Consider the following 18,442-nt stretch of genomic DNA (forward strand, 5'->3'; position numbering starts at 1 on the left):
GGGGAGCAGTCGACAAGGCGGTTTGGACGGCTTGCTCAGGTTCAGAGGTTGCCGGTGAGGGTCGGGGCACCCTCAGGACATCGGCTAGAAGAAAGGGCACAATCCGGAGCAGTTTGGCTGACTACGGGGGAGGCAACGGGTCCGGGCCTGGGCTTCCAGGATTTCTATCCACTGCACGAAGCAGTGCCGTCTACCAGCCAGGGTGCTGGTGTGGCAGATCAGGAAGTCATCAACGATGTGCTTCTGGATTATGAAGAAGAGGAGGAATGGGAGGACGTTTTCTCTGGTCAGCTGAGGGCTGTACAGAGAGGTACATCAAGGATTGTTGCACGTGAAGCGGATAAGAAGGCGGTCCAGAGCGATCATCGGGTTGGAAGAGATCGACAGGTGTCTTTTGCTGGCAATTTACCTAGAGGTGAGACTAATAAGGTACAGTCAAGTAATGTGGGCATGGGAATTCAAACAGGGGTGAGTGATAAACGTGAGGGTATTGATGTTTCCATTCAGGTGGGAGGTGGGTAAGCTCCGAGTAAGCCCGAAGTGAATCAGGTAGGTGATGGGCCTGCTGCTGTTTCTGTAAGCGAAGGGTCTGGGGGTTCGATAAAAAACAAGAAGTTGCCATATATGGGAGTGTTGATGCCTTTGGGGGCGCATCTCACTCAGAGTTTGAAGGAAAAAATATAGAAAGGTGAATTTATTTATGTTTTTAAGCTTCTTCATGGAAAGGTTCAGTCAAAAGAGGGTTCCAAGGAGGAAGAATGGGAATTGGCACATAGGCCCAGGGTTCCTACTACGAATGAGAATTGGACATCTGCTTTTTTGATCTACGCTAGCGTTTATTGTGAGCGCTGTCCAGAGAGTTGTGTGGCATTATTTAAGTATATGGATATTGTATGTAGGGCTCAGATGGATTATGGTGGTTTTGGTTGGTTTAGATATGATGAGGAGTTTAGAGCTCGAAAGGTATTGTGCCTGGATAAGGTTTGGGGAGAGATTGATAATGAGCTGTGGATGCAATGGTTGAGAACAACAACAAACGCTCCAATGACGCATACGGCAAGTGGTTTACCTATACAATATAAGCCCTGTTAGGGGCGTGCCACCCATAATGGGGTGGGATTTGTGGCTCGGGACAGTTACCACAGAATGGGACATGCTGGTCATTCAATAGTGGAGTGTGTGCCAGGCAGCAATGTAGATTTCGGCATGAATGCCCAAGTTGTGGTGGTAGACACTCAGCTTTCCAATGCTTTGGAGGAATGCATTGGGGATGGCAAGGGGTGCAGAGTAGAAGAGGTGAGAGGGGCAGGGGACAATTGCCGCAGTTGGCAGGTAAAGGGTCCTACGCCTGTTAAACTGAAAGTTATGAGTTTTTGGTTGCAATTCTATCCCCGTTTGGAAGAAGCTAAGATTTTGTGGTGGGGTTTCATGGATGGGTTTAAATTGCGTTATCAAGGCCCGGGGATAAGAAGATGGGCTAATAATTTGAAGCCTGCAAGGGACTATCCTGAAGTTGTGAGAGCTAAGCTGCGGAAGGAACTAGATTTGGGGCGGATTGTTGGCCCCTTCTATTGTTGGCCACTGCCTAATTTGACCATCTCTCCTTTGGGGTAGTGCCTAAGAAACAGAAAGGTGATTTTCGCCTCATTCATCACTTGTCATGGCCAATGGAGTCGTCCATTAATGATTTTATTGCACAGGAGGATTCGGTGGTGCATTATGCTTCAGTGGATGCAGCGATCTCATTGGTGAGAAGATGTGGTAGGAGGGCTGAAATGGCGAAGTCCGACATCCAGTCAGCTTTTAGACTCCTGTACACCCTGAGGATTTCTCATTATTGGGCATGCAGTTTGATGATGCAATTTTGTGGACAGGATGTTGCTGATGGGTTGCTCTGTCTCTTGTTCATTGTTTGAAATGTTTAGCACTTTCTTGTAGTGATTTTTTCAGTTTAGGTGTGATTACAGATTTGTAACGCATTACCTTGATGATTTCTTCCTAGTTGGCAAACCTGATTCAGGTGAATGTGGCAAGGTTTTGTCAGATTTCGAGGAGGTTATGTGCCAGCTGGGGGTTCCTTTGGAACCTGAGAAAACGGAAGGTTTTGGTCTTTTCTGGGATGGGCACTGGGCTGCAGAGAGCTGACAGGTGAGTTGGAGGTTGGCTAGACATAGCATTGCTTTTTTTGAATTTTTTCCGTTAGTGGTTGCATTGTCCCTATGGGGTCACAAGTTTGCTGATAGGAACGTTGTTTTCAATGTGGAAACCAGTCGGTGGTCAAGTTGATAAATTCTCAAAAAGCTAAGGATAAAAAAAGTGTTGAAGCTCTTAAGGCTGTTTTTGTTGAATTGCCTAAAATTCAATATAATGTTTAAATCTAAGTATGTCCCAGATGTTCAGAACGACATTGCTGATGCACTATCTCGTTTCCAGGGGCAGAGATTCCGTGGGCTGGCACCGGGTGTGGGTTCACAGAAGACAGCGGTCCTTGGGGAATTGTGGGAGATAGGAGAGTGAGAATGTTGGAGCTGGTGCAACAGTCTATAGCTCTGTCTGCTAAGAGAAGCTGTGTCCAGGCTTGGTTTGAGTTTCTAAATTCAAGTGCTGTTCGGCAGGAGGATGGCAGGGCGGTATGTGGAGAAAGGTGAAAGGATGCAGTGCATTTTATAATGCAACAGATTGAAATGGGTGTGTCTGCAGTTACGATATCAGGTAAGTTGTCGGGTATTTCATTTTATGGTAAGTATTTTTGGGGTTATGATCCAGTGGAGGGAGAGATCTGTAGGAGGATACTGGCCGGGTGGGCAAGGACTGGGGGACGCAAGAGGCGACCATAGGCATCCTATAACTTCTCAGCTGTTACAAAAGTTGCTGTTAGTACTAAATGATGTTTGTTTTTCTACATGAGAAGTTCAGTTGATGTCACTCTGTATGTCCTGACTGTTTCATGGGGCATTCAGAGTCTCTGAGTTACTTGGAGTACAAGGTAAGGAAGGCATATCGGGTTCCGAGGTGCAGGTAAGAGATGGGGATTTATATATATGGCTGCGCTCATCTAAGATGGATCAGTTGGGTAGGGGCCACAAGGTGATATTGAAGGGTAAGAGGTCTCAGGCACGTCTAGATGAACTTTAGGTTTCCTTTGCTAGGATTTTACTGGCAACTTCCAGGTGGGTATTTGTTCATGAAGATGGTTCTGCTCTGAAGTCTTTTCAGCTGCTTTCAGTTTTAAAGATGGTGCTTAGACGATTGGGGATGGCACCACAATTTTATGGCACACATTCTTTCAGGATCGGAGCGGCTACTGAAGCAACATTTTTGGGAACGTCAGATAGGGCGATTATGGATCTGGGTCGCTGGCGGTCTCAATGTTTCCAGCGTTATGTTAGGTTGAATCAGCAAGGAACAAACTGACTTGTTTGATTGTTACTGGATGTTGCTTTAATTTTGTGTTTTTCTGCTTCTCACACCCCCCTCCCTTTTTTCTTCCATATGTTTCTTTTAGGCTGTGTGGTGGGCCCGGACAGAGCTTGCACAGTTTGGATAGTGGGAAATTCATTTGTGCGTTCGGCTGAGAAGCAGGCTGCTTTGCGTCATTTTGGAAGACAATTGGGATTGGATGGGGCCAGGATTAAAATTAGTTGGGTAGGAAAAAGCGGCATGAGGTGGGGGAGTTGTTGTATGTCTTGTCAAAAAGACTAGAGCATGGTGTTTGTCCCGATCTATTAGTAATTCGTTTGGGTGAGAATGATTTGGTCGCTTTATCTGGTATTGGCCTTTTGAAAAGTATGCAAAATGTATATGTTGAGGATAAAGCAGAAATGGGCAGGGACGTACATTGTTTGGACCAGTTTGGTAGCTAGGCGTGTTTGGAGAGGTGTAAATTCATTTAAGGGTATTGAGAAACAGCGTAAAAAAGTGAACAGGGAAATAAGGAGTTTTTGTCAGGCACAGGGTTTTTCAGTTTTGTTGCACGAGGAGATAGTTTTCACGGATGCTGAGTTGTTCAGGCAGGATGGTGTGCATCTTTCCTTTTTGGGGAATGAATATTATTTATTGGACCTTTGGACTGCTATTGCGGACTTGTTGGGGGAAAATCTATGGGATCGGTAGAGGCCTTCTAATGTTTTTCAGGTGGGGCAGAAAAAGGCCTGGTGGGTTTTCCTGTGTGGTGGGGTTTTTCACAGAAAGGCTTTTGGGGGGGGGGAGCGGATGGGGGCAAAAAGATGAGAGGGCAGGGATTTTTCACAAGGAACACAAGGGAGGAAAGGCAAGGGTAACTACAGAAGGTGGACAGCAGGACAGATAGGTAATGGATTGGTCAGGTCAAGGTGGGGATGGGAAAGGGGTATTGTTGAGGGGGAAGTTTTAGAGGGTGGGGGCGGGGTTTAGGAAGATATATGTATTAGTGAGGAATTATAGCTTTGTAAGGCTTAATGCCAAGGTTAATGTTTTTTCTATACCAGACCTGTGCTATTAAAGTGGCCTTTTACCCCTTAAAATGGTGTGTGGTGGTTTTATACGCCGTTTCGCCCGATGGGGGCTTGGGGGGAGCATGGGCTTGCCCGGTCTCCCCCCGGGCTTATCGGGCGTCGGTGGGAGAATCCACCGTGCGGAGGTTTGGGATTGGTGCAATTTGCAGGAAAGGGCGGGTACTAAGGGGTGGGTATAATAACGAGGGGCAGGGTGTGGGCGGCCTCTTTGGCATTTGTCACACCCAGTAGATGGTTCGAGAATTTGGACCCACCCGCCCTCCCATATTTTGGTAACTTACAGCCCTTTTTGAAATATGGCTTTGGAATCTGCTTTAATGGGTCAGGTCTTTGCTTAGGATTAAGTGTTGCACTTGTGGTTCGTCTTGTTTTATGGAGCTGGTAGTCAGGTCTGGTAAGCGGGGTTTTTCACAGAAAGGCTTTGGGGGGAAGGGGATGGAAGCAAAAAGATCAGAAGGCAGGGAGTTTTCACAAGGAACACAAGGGAGGAAAGGCAAGGGTAACTACAGAAGGTGGACAGCGGGACAGATGGGTAATGGATTGGTCAGGTCAAGGTGGGGATGGGAAAGGAGTATTGTTGAGGGGTACGTTTTAGAGGGTGGGGGCAGGGTTTAGGAAGATATATGTATTAGTGAGGAATTATAGTTTTGTAAGGCTTAATGCCAAGGGTAATGTTTTTTCTACACCAGACCTGTGCTATTAAAGTGGCCTTTTACCCCTTAAAATGGTGTGTGGTGTTTTTTTACGCTACTTCGCCCGATGCAACATGTAAAGAATTGTCAGAGATGAAGGACAGATCTGACAGCAATTGCGATTGGTCCCCAAAGTGCATGTAGGAGGCAGGAATATTAAAAGAAATTGGACCATTTTTAATTGCATAGTGACATCATCCATAGAGTGGATTAAAGTAGGGACTTTCACATCCCTGTGACCATTTGGAAGCCGTAAATCTAGAACTGACCAGATGCCATAGTTTGCGGAAACATGAGGATTGCATAGCTTTGGGGCTTGCTATTAAAATGTCTTCGCCATAAAATGTGTGTGTAAGGAAAGATGCAAAACACATTTTTAAACTGCTGTTCGTTAAACATCAAGCCATCCCAGTTAGAACCAGGAGGAAAATAAGAGTTTATAATTATGAGCTATTGAAAAAGCGAGGTACGGCTGGTAGAAAAATAAAATCACATTTTATAAGAGGGTCAACTCACCAAGCTTTCTGGGCAATGCATGATGTTTGCTAATAAAAAAAATTAAATGAAGAACTACACAAATGGTGAGCTAAACCATCTGTGGTGTGGGAAAATAAGGTTACTGAAGCCAATATACGGCTAGAAGTCTTGCCAATAATAGCGATGAATAGTAGTTATCATTTACAGCCAAAGTATGAAACAGATGGTGGGCTGCTGACACCGAGGTTCGGCATCACCTGCGCTAAAAGTTATCCTCATTGTTGTGGCAATAGAGCAATAGCAATATATAAGAGCTATTGAGTTTTATACACAGCAGACAGACACATTTAAAGTTTGAAAATAGGAGAGAACAGTGGCTATATATGCATGTCTAGCAATACAAGATTGCCAAAACGTATTTGGACATAAACTGTGCTTTACAAAGACCATTACGAAATCATCTGCTGAAAGAATAAAACAATCGAGCAATAAGTGAGGGCATTTCTGTATTTTTTGCTGGATCTCAGTGCATCGTTGTGAAGGGGTCCAAAGTGCCCAAAAGGTTAAAAAAAAATACTGTTTAAGAGCACCAAATGCAGCTCCTTGCGTGTGTGGTTCTTTCTGAAGCTCTCTAACTGAACAGTGTACATGAACTACAGTTACCGACGGGCTGGTTGCTGATTGGGAGATTGACACATACAGTAACAAATCAGACTTCAAGACTTAAAACCCATAACCTATGAACGGCCGTAAGAGGCGGGCCAATGCACCGTTGCCAGGGCAGCGCTCCCGGAAGCAGTAGGACGCTGCTGGGCAGCGGGAGGAGGCGCGGGAGCTGAGCTGGAGGCAGCCGCGGTGGTCGTGAATCTGGAGGGGACACAGAGATTCCCAAAGTGGTACCACCTACTGAGCACAGAGCCGCGACCTACATGCTGTAGGAAGCGCAGGCGCGTGGCGGCCCATTCTGAAAGGTAAGGCCAATCTTAACTTCTCATAGACTTGAGCCCCCTGTAACCTCCCCACCTCTTCGTCATACTGATGATGCTTAGGAAGTATGTCAGGGATTTAGAGGAGATCTTTAAAAAGTAACCCCGCCTTCTTCTCTAGCATTAATGCTCTTCAACAGATGGTTTTGCTCCCCCCTCCACTCCAGACTCTGTCCACTATTCTTCCTCCCTGTGTCGTTTTAGGAATATGCTGTTCTGGAATTAAAAAGGGTGCCTCTTGTTTTCAGACCAGATTCGTGGAATTGCGGTGCTCCCCTTTTTTTAAATATTTCAACCGAGAGTAGAAGATGCATCCATCTGTTTAAGTTAAAATTGTTTACCTTTGTTAAGATACGTCGGTTAAAATAAATGTTTTAAGTGAGACTGGACACTATAAATCAAATGTCTGCTTTTCACTGTTGTTAAGATCTTTACTTCAGACGAATGCTTCTTTTGAATGCACAGTACACCCAAGTTACAAGTGCGCACTTTTGATTCAGACTCTTTTTAATTAGATGTGGGCTTCTTTTATGCAGACTATTGTATTGTGTTGCAGCATTTACATAGCGAGTACTTACCTCTATGCGGGATGTTAAATAGCTTGCCTACATGAGTACCACGCTGCAGCATGCAATGCTTAGTGTGCGTTGGAAGGATGTTGTTTTAGTTTTGATCCTTTGAGGGAAGCGTTTAATGTCCTGCGTAATTGCAAGGTACGGTTGTCGTGTTATGGGACGCCGCACGTATAATGATCAAGAGACAGACGCATTTTTTTTTTTTTTCCAGTATGTTGGCACCATTGACTATTTTGCTGGTCCCTTTTATAGTATTTCCTATGACAGTGTGCTTATCTGGTACTGCACTGAGTTGTCCAATCCGAGGTTTTGTGCATAGTTGTAGCCCTGAGCTTGTAGGGTTGGAAGGAGAAAGAAGTAGAGAGATTTGTTGGTATGGACATTTTTTTATCATCATCCTATATCTGGCTGTCTATGTGAGTATTATCAAAGAATAAATGGACTATATTATAATCTTCATAAATATATCAAGTAGTGTGTGACAGATCTCTTCAGTTATTTTATAGCTGTTCATTTGGTGATGTTTGACTGTACGGACCTGGTGAGGATAAACTATCATAGCAGATATCTCTTATGTGAATTCAATAGGTTTAAGTTGCAATTAGTTGCTGGTCGATGCATATTTTGATTTTTGTATTATTGTGGGTCATAACTCCTATATAGAAATATATGACTGTAATTATTCAAAATAATTATTTATATATAGTATAATTATTGATTACTTTTATGATCTTCTATTGTAAAATGAAATAAAGATTTTTAAAGACCATATAATTCAGTCAGTCAGAAAATCTTTATTTCGACTCAAAAAGCCATAAAAGAACAAAAACATAAGAACAATTCAACAGTAAGACATCAGTTATATCCAACATTACATACCAGCTCGAAACAAACCAAATAATTAAAAGGAATAAAACAAAATTACAGTTGCCTCTAAAACTCAAAACATAACAAATGTAAGGAGTTTTAAAAGCAACCAGCAAGGAGGAAAAGCATTAATCCATCAACTAGACATCATCTTCTGTCTAAGTCTCCACATTAACATAAGTAACCTTGCAACAGCGAAGACGACTCATTTTCTGGTATCGCTTCTTACAATTCTATACTCTGTCCTGTAATCCCTAACCCTCAAAATACAGCAGACTGGTAGAATCCACTTCCTCCTTTGAGCCTGATAAGTAGGACAAAAGAATACCACATGATGTGGCGTTTTTTTAAACTTGAGGACAGAAAGGACAGGTACTAATAGGGTCAGGGTTGCCACGATTCCACGTAACCATGTAAGAGCAGATAGGTATACCAAATTCAATGTATAATTTCTATGCAAAAGGAGGTTCAACCTCGTCTGAAAATGGTTCCAATCATAATAATTTTTAAATTAAAAGAATGAAATAGTAACAGGACCCAGCCTGCGAGAGCCTAGAGTAAGGTGGTCGACAAAATGCCAATAAGCGCCCTTTAATTCCTGCTTCGGGACTGCTACAGCATCTGCTGGAGCAGACCACAGATTCTCGAACCCAGTCTGTCTCAATCTGTCCCTAACTGTCCTGACCCACGGGATCTTAAGAGCTCATGCCTGCCCCATTACATCTTCAAGGGCTCTACAAAAGATGATACGTTCAGGAACGGCCCACAACCGCAGCCAGTACATCCGCAGTTTCAGGCAAGCTACATCATTGATTCGCCTTAGGCCATAACCTAACCTCAAAGGGCACAACAGGGGGCTTGTTGGAATATTACTTAAACTCCTCATAAACTGGTTCTCTACTTGCTCAAGGGCCCTAACGTCTAAATTACCTCTCAATTCTCCACCATACCAAGAGGTCCCCAGGGCCTGACACCTATAGTTCTCAAGGGTTTCGGAAACTGGACAGAAAAAGGAGCTATGCTGGGCCTACATAATCTCCTCACAATATTGCTTAAGCTTGAATTTACGTTTCTGAAAATGGTGAGTCTAATCAAAATATTCAGAGAGAGTGACTCCCAAATAATCAAATACCCGGACATTTTCCAGACTTTCACCGTTAAGGGTTGGGTTTGGGTATGATGTTGAATACCATGTACTTGGGCTTACCGAGGTTAATCTCCAGCTGCAGCTGCCCGCAGAAGCGTCCAAAAGATTCCCAAAGCTTTTGTATTCCTGTAGGGGATTTGGGCAACAAAAGGGTATCATCCACAAACAATAGGGCCAGAATCTTAACTCCGGCCAGACATGGAGCGTCACCCTCACATTTTCCAGTTCAGATATTAGATCATTAATATAAAGAAGGAATAAGGTAGGTGCCAACACACACCCTTTCCTTACTCCCCCGATTTATAGGGAGTTCATCAGTTAGCTCGCCCTGGGGCCCAGATCTAAACTGGTCGTAATTCTTGGTGTGTAATCTAAAAGTACCTTCAAGGAGATAGGGAGAGACCCCCATTACCAACAACACCAACATAACGACTCTCTGGTGACAAGTTTGAACTCTGATCAAAGATCCACAAATATTGCATAGAGTCTACCTCCACTTATGAAAACATGCTTCCAGTATAACAGCTGTAGGCAATTACCTGATCAATTGTTCCAACGCCATCTATAAAGCCATCTAGAAGTGGGGTCAAAACACCTGATTCAGACATCCACTCACTCAGCTTGTTCAAAATTATGTGGCTAAATAGTTTCTGGGTGCCATCAATGAGACTTATTGATCTATAATTAGCGGGTGAGGACCTGCAACATTTCTTAAAGATAGGGATAATCTTAGCCCCCGTGTAAGTATGGGGCGTGGGCACACCGGCCATAAGAGCATTAAACAACAGGACAAACTAGGGACACCATATATCCTTAAACTGCTTAAGCAAGTCTCTAGTCGCTTTATCCAGCCCTGGTGCTTTATTAGGTGCAGTTGATTCCAGAGCTTTGAGCATCTGTAGGCTAGTTATGTCAGGAGGCTGCTGGAATGCTGGTTTGATACTGAGCTTGACAGGGGTCATGTCGTGGTGTCTGCCACCTGCCCACATGGTTTCCTCACCACTAGTAATGGTCTGAGAAGTCGCCTCACTGAGGGGGTGTAATAGAATCTGTGTGGGGAGGGGTTCTGTTCTCTTCCCTAGTTCCCTGACCACTGGACTGGGCCTTTGTCAGATGCCATGCCACGTCTGCCACATGCGTCATAGGAAATTCCCGGACTATGTCTCCAAAATTCAGCTTAGAGAAGTGCTCAACCCAAGTGTCTGCTGTAATATTGCTGTCGAGTGCATGTGAGAACCTCAGTCGCCACCAGCGACTATTCCCCAAAAGTTACAATAATCTTTGTCTTTGATTGTATGTAGCATAGTCGCCCATTTGGCACACTCCCAGTCTCTTTTTGCTTTCAGGACAGTTGCTTTATAGAGTGACCTTGCTGCTGTAATGCCATCTCTCGACCCTACTTTAATGGCTCTTGACAGAGCTCGTCTAGCATCCCTGCATGGCTTAGTATAATAAGAAGCCCGCTTACTTCTTTTCTGGGTGCCTTTCGTGTCTTTTGTGAGTAACTGCTAAAGGGAGTCGGACATAGAATTGTTAATTAGACATACATTCAGAATTGAGTCTTGACGTTTGCTTGGCACATTTTCAGTTAGCACAGCTTCCTAACCAGCAGTCACAACCTTCAGCACAATCACCAGAGTTTCTGATGACTCAACCACCACACTTCATTTGAACCTGCCCTGATTATTAGAGGGGATCAACCTTTAGTATAACACCTCTTTTGGGACTTTTTAAAGGAAGTCCCCCAGAGTTAACAATGGTAGACCCAAAGCATTATGAATGCTATCCTGCCTTGGAATTACTGCCATATCATGCAGGAGTTGCTACAGCCTAATGTCCAGGAGGATGTAATCAATTAAACTTGTGCATTGCAGGCAATGATACATGTCTCCCCTCCTAGTCTGAATTGGTTCTTCCATTACAAGTCTGCAACCCATTATTAAGAATGGGTGCATTCAACTGCAATACAGCAGTGGACCACCTTTTCACAGTAGAAAGATTGATGCTAGGAACGCTCCAAACAGGGTCCCCCTCACTACTAATATCCTCTTCATAGATAGAGAGCAGTTCAAATTTACAATTAAGATCTCCTGTCACTATTTAAAAAAAATCCTTATTTAGACAAGCTATATGATCACTAATTAGGTTGACTGCTTTTAGCTCAACATTACTGCCTCCTGGTCTACAATAGAAGTTAAACAAGTGATAAACCCCACCACCCGGGAATGATAACGAAACACATTGATTATCAGAAGTACCCATATCTATTTTCCTTTACCTTGCTGCATAAAGTGGTCTTTACCCAAATTGATAATTCTCTCCCACCCCCCAGGGCCTTCCCTGATGTAATAGCAGCCACAGAAAAATTGACAAATCCTGCTGGATAGTGAGAAGCTAACGCCCATGCCTCTTGGAATATACAAATATCGAATGTGTCTATGAACATTCCCAGTTGGACATGCAAGCTTAGATGCTAATCCGGCAACATTCCAAGAAATTAACTTTGTGTGTTAAGGGGATGGGGAGAGATGGCGCTCGGATCAAGTGGGCTTGACACTACCAGTGGCAAAGAGGGTTGGACCTTACTATCAGACAGAGGTATCCTAAAGGAAAATTGATGATCAACAGAGCCTAGGTAACCTCAGATTTTGGGCCAAAATTAGCTGAGGGCAACAGGGCACAGGGAAGGACACAGATGGAACATCTATAGGCCCAACAGTTCCTTCACATGAAGAGAAGACCGAAGGAGTAGAAAAAATACAGGTATCGAGCGAGAGGTTTCTGTGTGGGACAGTCTAAATGACTGGGGCCATATAAGAGGCAATAACCTTCTCTCTTTGGCAGTCAATATCCTCAAGGCTTGCAAGCCCAGCATATCTATTTGCAGTCAGAATTTGGCTTCGCATTTGCTGTTGGTTTTGGGCTCTAAATGGCCGTGGGGGGCCAGGTGTAAAGTGCCTTTAGAAAAAGCCTAAGGGCAGGGCCTCAATCTCTTCTGGCTTGAATGGACATATCCTAGCATTGAGCAGGCGATCATCCACAACGGATGGATCCTAAAAGTTGACAATTCTGTAATCACCATGGAACTCCTGCGGTAGTGGCCCAATCCCCCCAACCTGTACCCCAAAATAATCCCATCATGCAAATTTTGTGGCAAACCTATGTTACTATGGATACAATAGACCACCTTATTTTTCAAAACTGAAGTGGGCTCAATAGTCCCTGCTGCCAGGCATTGGCATAGGCTAGTACAAGCCTATACGGGCATAAAGCAGGAGGTAAGTTTATCACTGGGAGAATGAGACCCTGATGCAGATATTGGTCCGTCATCCTAGGACAAGTGCCTAACATACATTGTCTCATGACCTGAAACAGGAGTTGGAGGATGGTCCTCAGATTGTGTACTTGCAGATTGTATACTTGCACATTGCCCTCTCCTGCAGACCCCTGTCATCAGTCCCAGTGCCAGTTCCAAGGGCATTTGAAGGTCATAGACCCCTGCTCTGATCACTGGGGAGGTCCTTAGCAGGAGCTAATGTCCAACCCTCAGCCTTCTTAACAAGGGTATCCAAATGGACCTCCACAGCAGGCAAATGCTCATACAGAGGACATGATTTGAGGTCCAGAAGATCAGTTAGACTCCTGCAAAAACTGTCCCACGGATCCCAGGGGGTTGTGTGTGATTCTTGGGTAATAAGACCTGCAGATGTCTTTCGTTTGCAGGACCGAACATTTTTTAAAGTGCCTCCTTTTGTTTTTAGGCGCTCCTTTCCTGTGTTTTGGTGCCGGCTTATAGGCAGGGGAGTGTAGAGATGAATAAGTTTCATTGTTTAGACCATTCAAATTACCCTCCTCACATGGCCCTTTTGTAGGGATGATATTAATGTCAGAGGAACATGCTCCTGCAACAAAAACCTCGTACATAATGGCGCTGGCACAGGTGCCTGTTAGACATGACAGCCTTACGGTGGTCACCCCTAACTTTTTGCTGCCTCCCTCCATTTTTCTATATACTGTTTTTGCTAGTTTTAAGACTTTGAGCACTTTACCATTGCTAACCAGGGCTAAAGTGCATATAATCTCTCCCTTTAAACATGATAACGTTAGATCATACCCAATTGGATTATTTAATTTATTTATAAGTCCCTAGTAAAGTGCACTATAGGTGCCCAGGGCCGGTAGATTAAATGCTAATAGTGGGCCTGCAGCACTGATTTTGCCACCCACTTAAGTAGCTCCTTAACCTTGTCTCAGTCGTGCCATTGCAAGGCCTGTTTGTGCAGTTTCACTGCCAAATTCGACTGTGCATTTAAAAGTAATTGCCAAACCTAAAACTCCCCTTTTTCTACATATAAGTCACCACTAAGGTGTGCCCTAGGTAACCAATAGCGCAGGGTTCTGTGTAGTTTACATGTCCTGGTAGTGTAAAACTCCTAAATTTATTTTTACACGGCTGTGAGGCCTGCTCCCTTCATAGGCTAACATTGAGGCTACCCTCATATACTGTTTGAGTGGTAGCTGCTGATCTGAAAGGAGTAGGAAGGTCATATTTAGTAGGGCCAGAATGGTGATACAACATCCTGCTGACTGGTGAAGTTGGATTTAATATTACTATTTTAGAAATGCCACTTTTAGAAAGTGAGCATTTCTCTGCACTTAAATCCTTCTATGCCTTACAATCCATGTCTGTCTGGGTTCAGTTGACAGCTCCTTTGTGCATTCACTCAGACACACCCCAAACACAGGATACTCAGCCTCAGTTGCATACATCTGCATTTTAAATGGGTCTTCCTGGGCTGGGAGGGTGGAGGGCCTGATACTTACATGTCAAAGGACAGCAGCCTGCCCTCACACAAAGGACTGCCACACCCCCAACTGGGACCCTGGCGGATAGGATTGAACTGAAAGGGGACCTTGTGCACTTCTAAGCCACTCTTTGAAGTCTCCCCCCACTTCAAAGGCACATTTGGGTATTTAAACAGGGCCTCTGCCCCTACCAACACAGACACTTCCTGGAGAAGAGAACCTGAACAGAACCTGCATCCTGCCAAGAAGAACTGCCTGGCTATCAAAATGACTCACCTGACTGCTTTCTGTGAAGGACTGCTGCCTTGCTGTTGCCCTGCTGCTCTCTGGCTATGGTGAGAAGTGCTCTCCAAGGGCTTGGATAGAGCTTGCCTCCTGTTACCTGAAGTCTCAGGACCAAAAAGGCTCCATCTGTACAAGAAGGACTCCTTGTGTGGCGAAAATTGACACACAGACTGCCAGAAATGACGCACAGCCTGCATCATAGTGAAAAATTCACTGCATGCCGAACCGGAACGACACAGCCCTACTTCGCAACGAGAAGATCGATGTAGCGACCGGGAATTCGACGCACAGCCCACTGGATCGACGCACAGCTGAGCTGGAACGATGCAGCCTGCCTTCCAGAGAGGAATGGACGCAGTGCCTGCCGTGCGGTAGAAATGTCCACGCAACGCCCACCGGATCGATGTAACCCCTATGACTTCGTCCTGTCAGCACCAGAAATCCACGCATCGCCCCCAGGGCGTCTGAAAACCCCACAACCCGAAGAGGATCCAAGAGCAAGCACCGAAAATTGACACAAAGCCTTCCCTGCGTCAAAACTAAACGACGCATCGCTGTGTGTGGCCCGAGAAATCGACACACACCTCCCTGTTTTCCACACATCTCCTTCTCTGCAGAGATTTTGAACGCAAACCAGGTACTTTGTGCTTGAGAGAGACATTTACTGCTTTTAAGAGACTAAGACACTTTATATCATTTTTACAGTGATATTCCAAAAAATACTTATTGCATTTTAATCGTTTTGACCTGCACTGTATCAGATAAATTATATATTTTTCTAAACGCGGTTTGGTGTATTTTTGTGGTGCTCTAATGTGTTATTGCATGATTTATTGCACAAATACTTTACTCATTGCCTTTTAAGTTAAGCCTGACTGCTCAGTGCCAAGCTACCAGAGGTTGAGCACAGGATAATTTGGATTGTGCGTGACTTACCCTGTCTAAAGTAAGGGTCATTACTTGCACAGGGAGTAACCTGACTGCAAACCAAAGACCCTCTTTCTAACAGTGCCTATGTCTCAGCATTACTACAAATCTCTACTGGGAGCTGGGACTGAGAAATAGAAAGACCGCTCGAATCCTCAGCAATGAAAGAAAGGCTGTGTACTGCAATCTCGCTCTCTTTCGATATTGCATCCACTGCACAAACTAAAAAACTGTCAATGGTAGTGAGGGAATACGGTTGAGTGACCAGGGTTGCCCCAACAATTGCCTTCCATTTGCCCATTCAGACAAGTGCAATTAAAACAAAGAATACAAGTAAATAAAAATAAGGAGATAGAAAGGCTGCTGAAGCTACAGAGCACAGTCCCTCGTAACACTATTATAGAGCAAGGTGGTCGGATTACAATTTAATAGTTGCTCGTGCTCGGTGGTCGGGTGGAAGGGGGGCAGGGTGGCCCAGCCCGGCCTCTTGCAGGCAAAGACGAGCCCACTCTTGGCCTGGTCCCATGCCACGGGTATCTCCAAGCGCTTTATAGCACTGTGTGCGGCTGGATGGGGTGGCGGGTTCCAATCCCTCCTCCCGGCTGTAGCCACTCTAGGACTTGCAGTTCACCAACAGGAGTCCTTTGAAGATTAGGCATGGCTATATAATTCCTGGTTGAGCTGTAGGCAGCCCTTTTCTTCTTAGCTGCATAGTAAAAGCAGTTTGCTGATTGAGTTGTTTGAAAATTGGGGGTTGCGCTTTGAGGGTGCATCTGTTTCTGAACTGTTGCTGGGATGCTGGTGGTGGAGGTATCTAGGAAATAGCCAAGTTTTCAACTGTCTTGAGAAGTGTAGTCTATTCTAGGTGCTTCTAATAGTGGATGGTAGTGAGTCCAGGAGCTTGGCAGCAGGTACTGAGAAAGCAGTGCCACCTGATTGCCTGGCAGCAGGTACTGAGAAAGCAGTGCCACCTGATTGCCTGTGGTAAGGTGTTTTGACAATAAGTGGTGCAAGGCTGGAGAACCAAGTTCTATTTGGTTTGTATTGCTTGAAATTAACTTGTAAGTATAGCAGAACATTTTTCTTTGGGAGACTCTGAGCAGTGCTCAGTGACCTGATCATTGCCCTTCTAGCTATAGGCAGTCATTGGAGCAATTGCAAGATTGACTATGTTCCCCCGTCAGTAGCGTAGCCAGTCTCTTATGGGCTCCAGTGCAAGGAAGAAAATGGGCCCACAAGCTGCTGTTTGAGTTATAAAATAAATTAATAATCAGGGTACTTTGATCTCCTCAGGCCACTAAGCCCCTGTGCAATCTCACCTGTTACACCAATGGAAGCTACACTTCTGGTTCCCCTGATTTTAAATGTGTAAGACTTTTATTCAGGCTGTAATTCTCAGTGCATCCTTTTGGGTGGTCATGCACCTGAATAAACTGCATGGCCTATTTTTCAGTGCATTCCTGTGAATGAGCTGCATTCTAATATCACTTGGCGAAGCAGGCACTGGGTATGGCACCGCCAGCACTAGTTGTGACCAACCTATCATGGCACAGGCATTTGTATGGAACCTCACACAGATTTAGTAGTGGATGGTTGTGTGTGCCCATACGAGCCTGACTTCAAATGTGGGTTGTGTGCTATGCCTTTGGGTGAGCTTGTTTCTGTAGATGTCAACTTTAAAGAATCACTGGGGAGAGTATTGTTACAACCGACATGATGCACAAAATCATTCTGTTATAAAGAAGGCTCACTATGCATTGAAGTAAATCAGTGCAAACAAATTATTCAGTTTCACTAGTCACACGTAGTCACCCCGAAGGCCAGTCAGCGTTCAACTGAGTTCACCTAGCATGCCCATGCATACTAGAGTACAGAACCTTTGTGAACATTATGGCTTTGACAGGATGAGCCAGTATAACATATCCTTTTTCCTTCACACAAATAATCTGAAAAAATTCCAAAACAAAAGAAGAAAGGATACATAGAAACAAACATTAAATACATTATACCATTTTGATAATGACTAGCTTACCTAATCACATAAACTTACAGGTGGTCTACGTTCTCCTTGACATCTTTGAGTATCTCGGTACAAGCCAGAGTTAAGAGAGTTTCCTTGAGAAATCTCAAGGTGACTTGCAAGGTTATTTTTCCCTTGCCACTTACTATGGCAGACCTCTACTGTTTGCAGGGAGATTCCCTCAACTCATTGTCCTCATCAACATGAAACTACTGCACTCCCGCTGTCCTCCGCTGCAGCGACCACCTGTCTGATGCAATGCCACTGTCCTAGGATTCCAACTTTCACCATTTTCAAACTCGGATGAGTAGTGAAGAACTTTGTCTTAAAGGGACCTCTGAATTTTATTAAACCACCTTTCATGCAACATGGTTTAACTTTGCCCCAATCCCCAATTTTGAGATTACTTTCCACCTCACCTAACATAACTTCTCTTGCACCACCTCTCAAAAACACATTCTTCAATCCATGTTGATATTAACTTTGTTCCCGGTAGTCTACCATTCATCAACTCAAACGGGGACTTTTGAGTAACAGTATGTGTGGTTGTGCGGTAGGCACAAACCATGTCATCACGCCATATTTTTGGCATTCTGACCGTCGTCATACGCCATCTGAATGACCAGTCTATTAGCCTCTGCAAGCCCATTAGCTTCAGGTTTATAAAGAGACGCAAGATTGTGTTTAACACCACAAGACAACAAGAAAGTTTGCATCTCACATGATGTAAGTTGTGTTCATTATTATTACAGATGGATAATTTCCATCGCAAATATCAACTTTAACTAATGAATGGTTGCCCTGGTAGTTACCTGTCTCACACATTCGACAATCAACCATTTAGTGGGGATGTCCACTACCACCATTGGAAACCTAATATCGTGTATTAACTTGTTAATTGGAGCAATTATAATACATACACACAGAATGCCATGGTTCCCCAGGATCCCCTGTATGACTTCAGATTGCAACCCCACTCAGTCTTTTTTTCTCCCTCTTTATAATCTTTGCCATTCTCCACCCTAACTAGCCCGATCGTCCATACTGGGCCATACTTACTCAGATAATTTTTGGGGGGTAAATGTTTGCCTAAGATGTCCTTCGTGAGCCACACTAGTCAACTTGGGAGGTAAACTAATTGGTTGTAAAAATGTTCACCTTTAATCA

The 18,442-nt window shown here is 44.4% G+C and overlaps 1 protein-coding gene across 3 annotated transcripts in view; it reads left to right on the forward strand.

The window, feature by feature from the left end:
- The first annotated feature begins 6,462 nt into the window (after positions 1-6,462).
- Positions 6,463-18,442, forward strand: part of CEP164 (centrosomal protein 164) — a 393,961-nt gene continuing 381,981 nt past the window's right edge. For 2 of the 3 annotated variants that reach the window (XM_069224719.1, XM_069224720.1), the window contains exon 1: positions 6,463-6,633. The gene's annotated coding sequence lies outside the window, so the exon portion shown is untranslated. The remainder of the gene's footprint in view (positions 6,634-18,442) is intronic. The other variant, XM_069224717.1, reaches the window with a different exon arrangement.

The sequence above is a fragment of the Pleurodeles waltl genome, chromosome 3_1 (genome assembly GCF_031143425.1).
Source record: "Pleurodeles waltl isolate 20211129_DDA chromosome 3_1, aPleWal1.hap1.20221129, whole genome shotgun sequence".
In the NCBI taxonomy this organism is placed as follows: Eukaryota; Metazoa; Chordata; class Amphibia; order Caudata; family Salamandridae; genus Pleurodeles; species Pleurodeles waltl.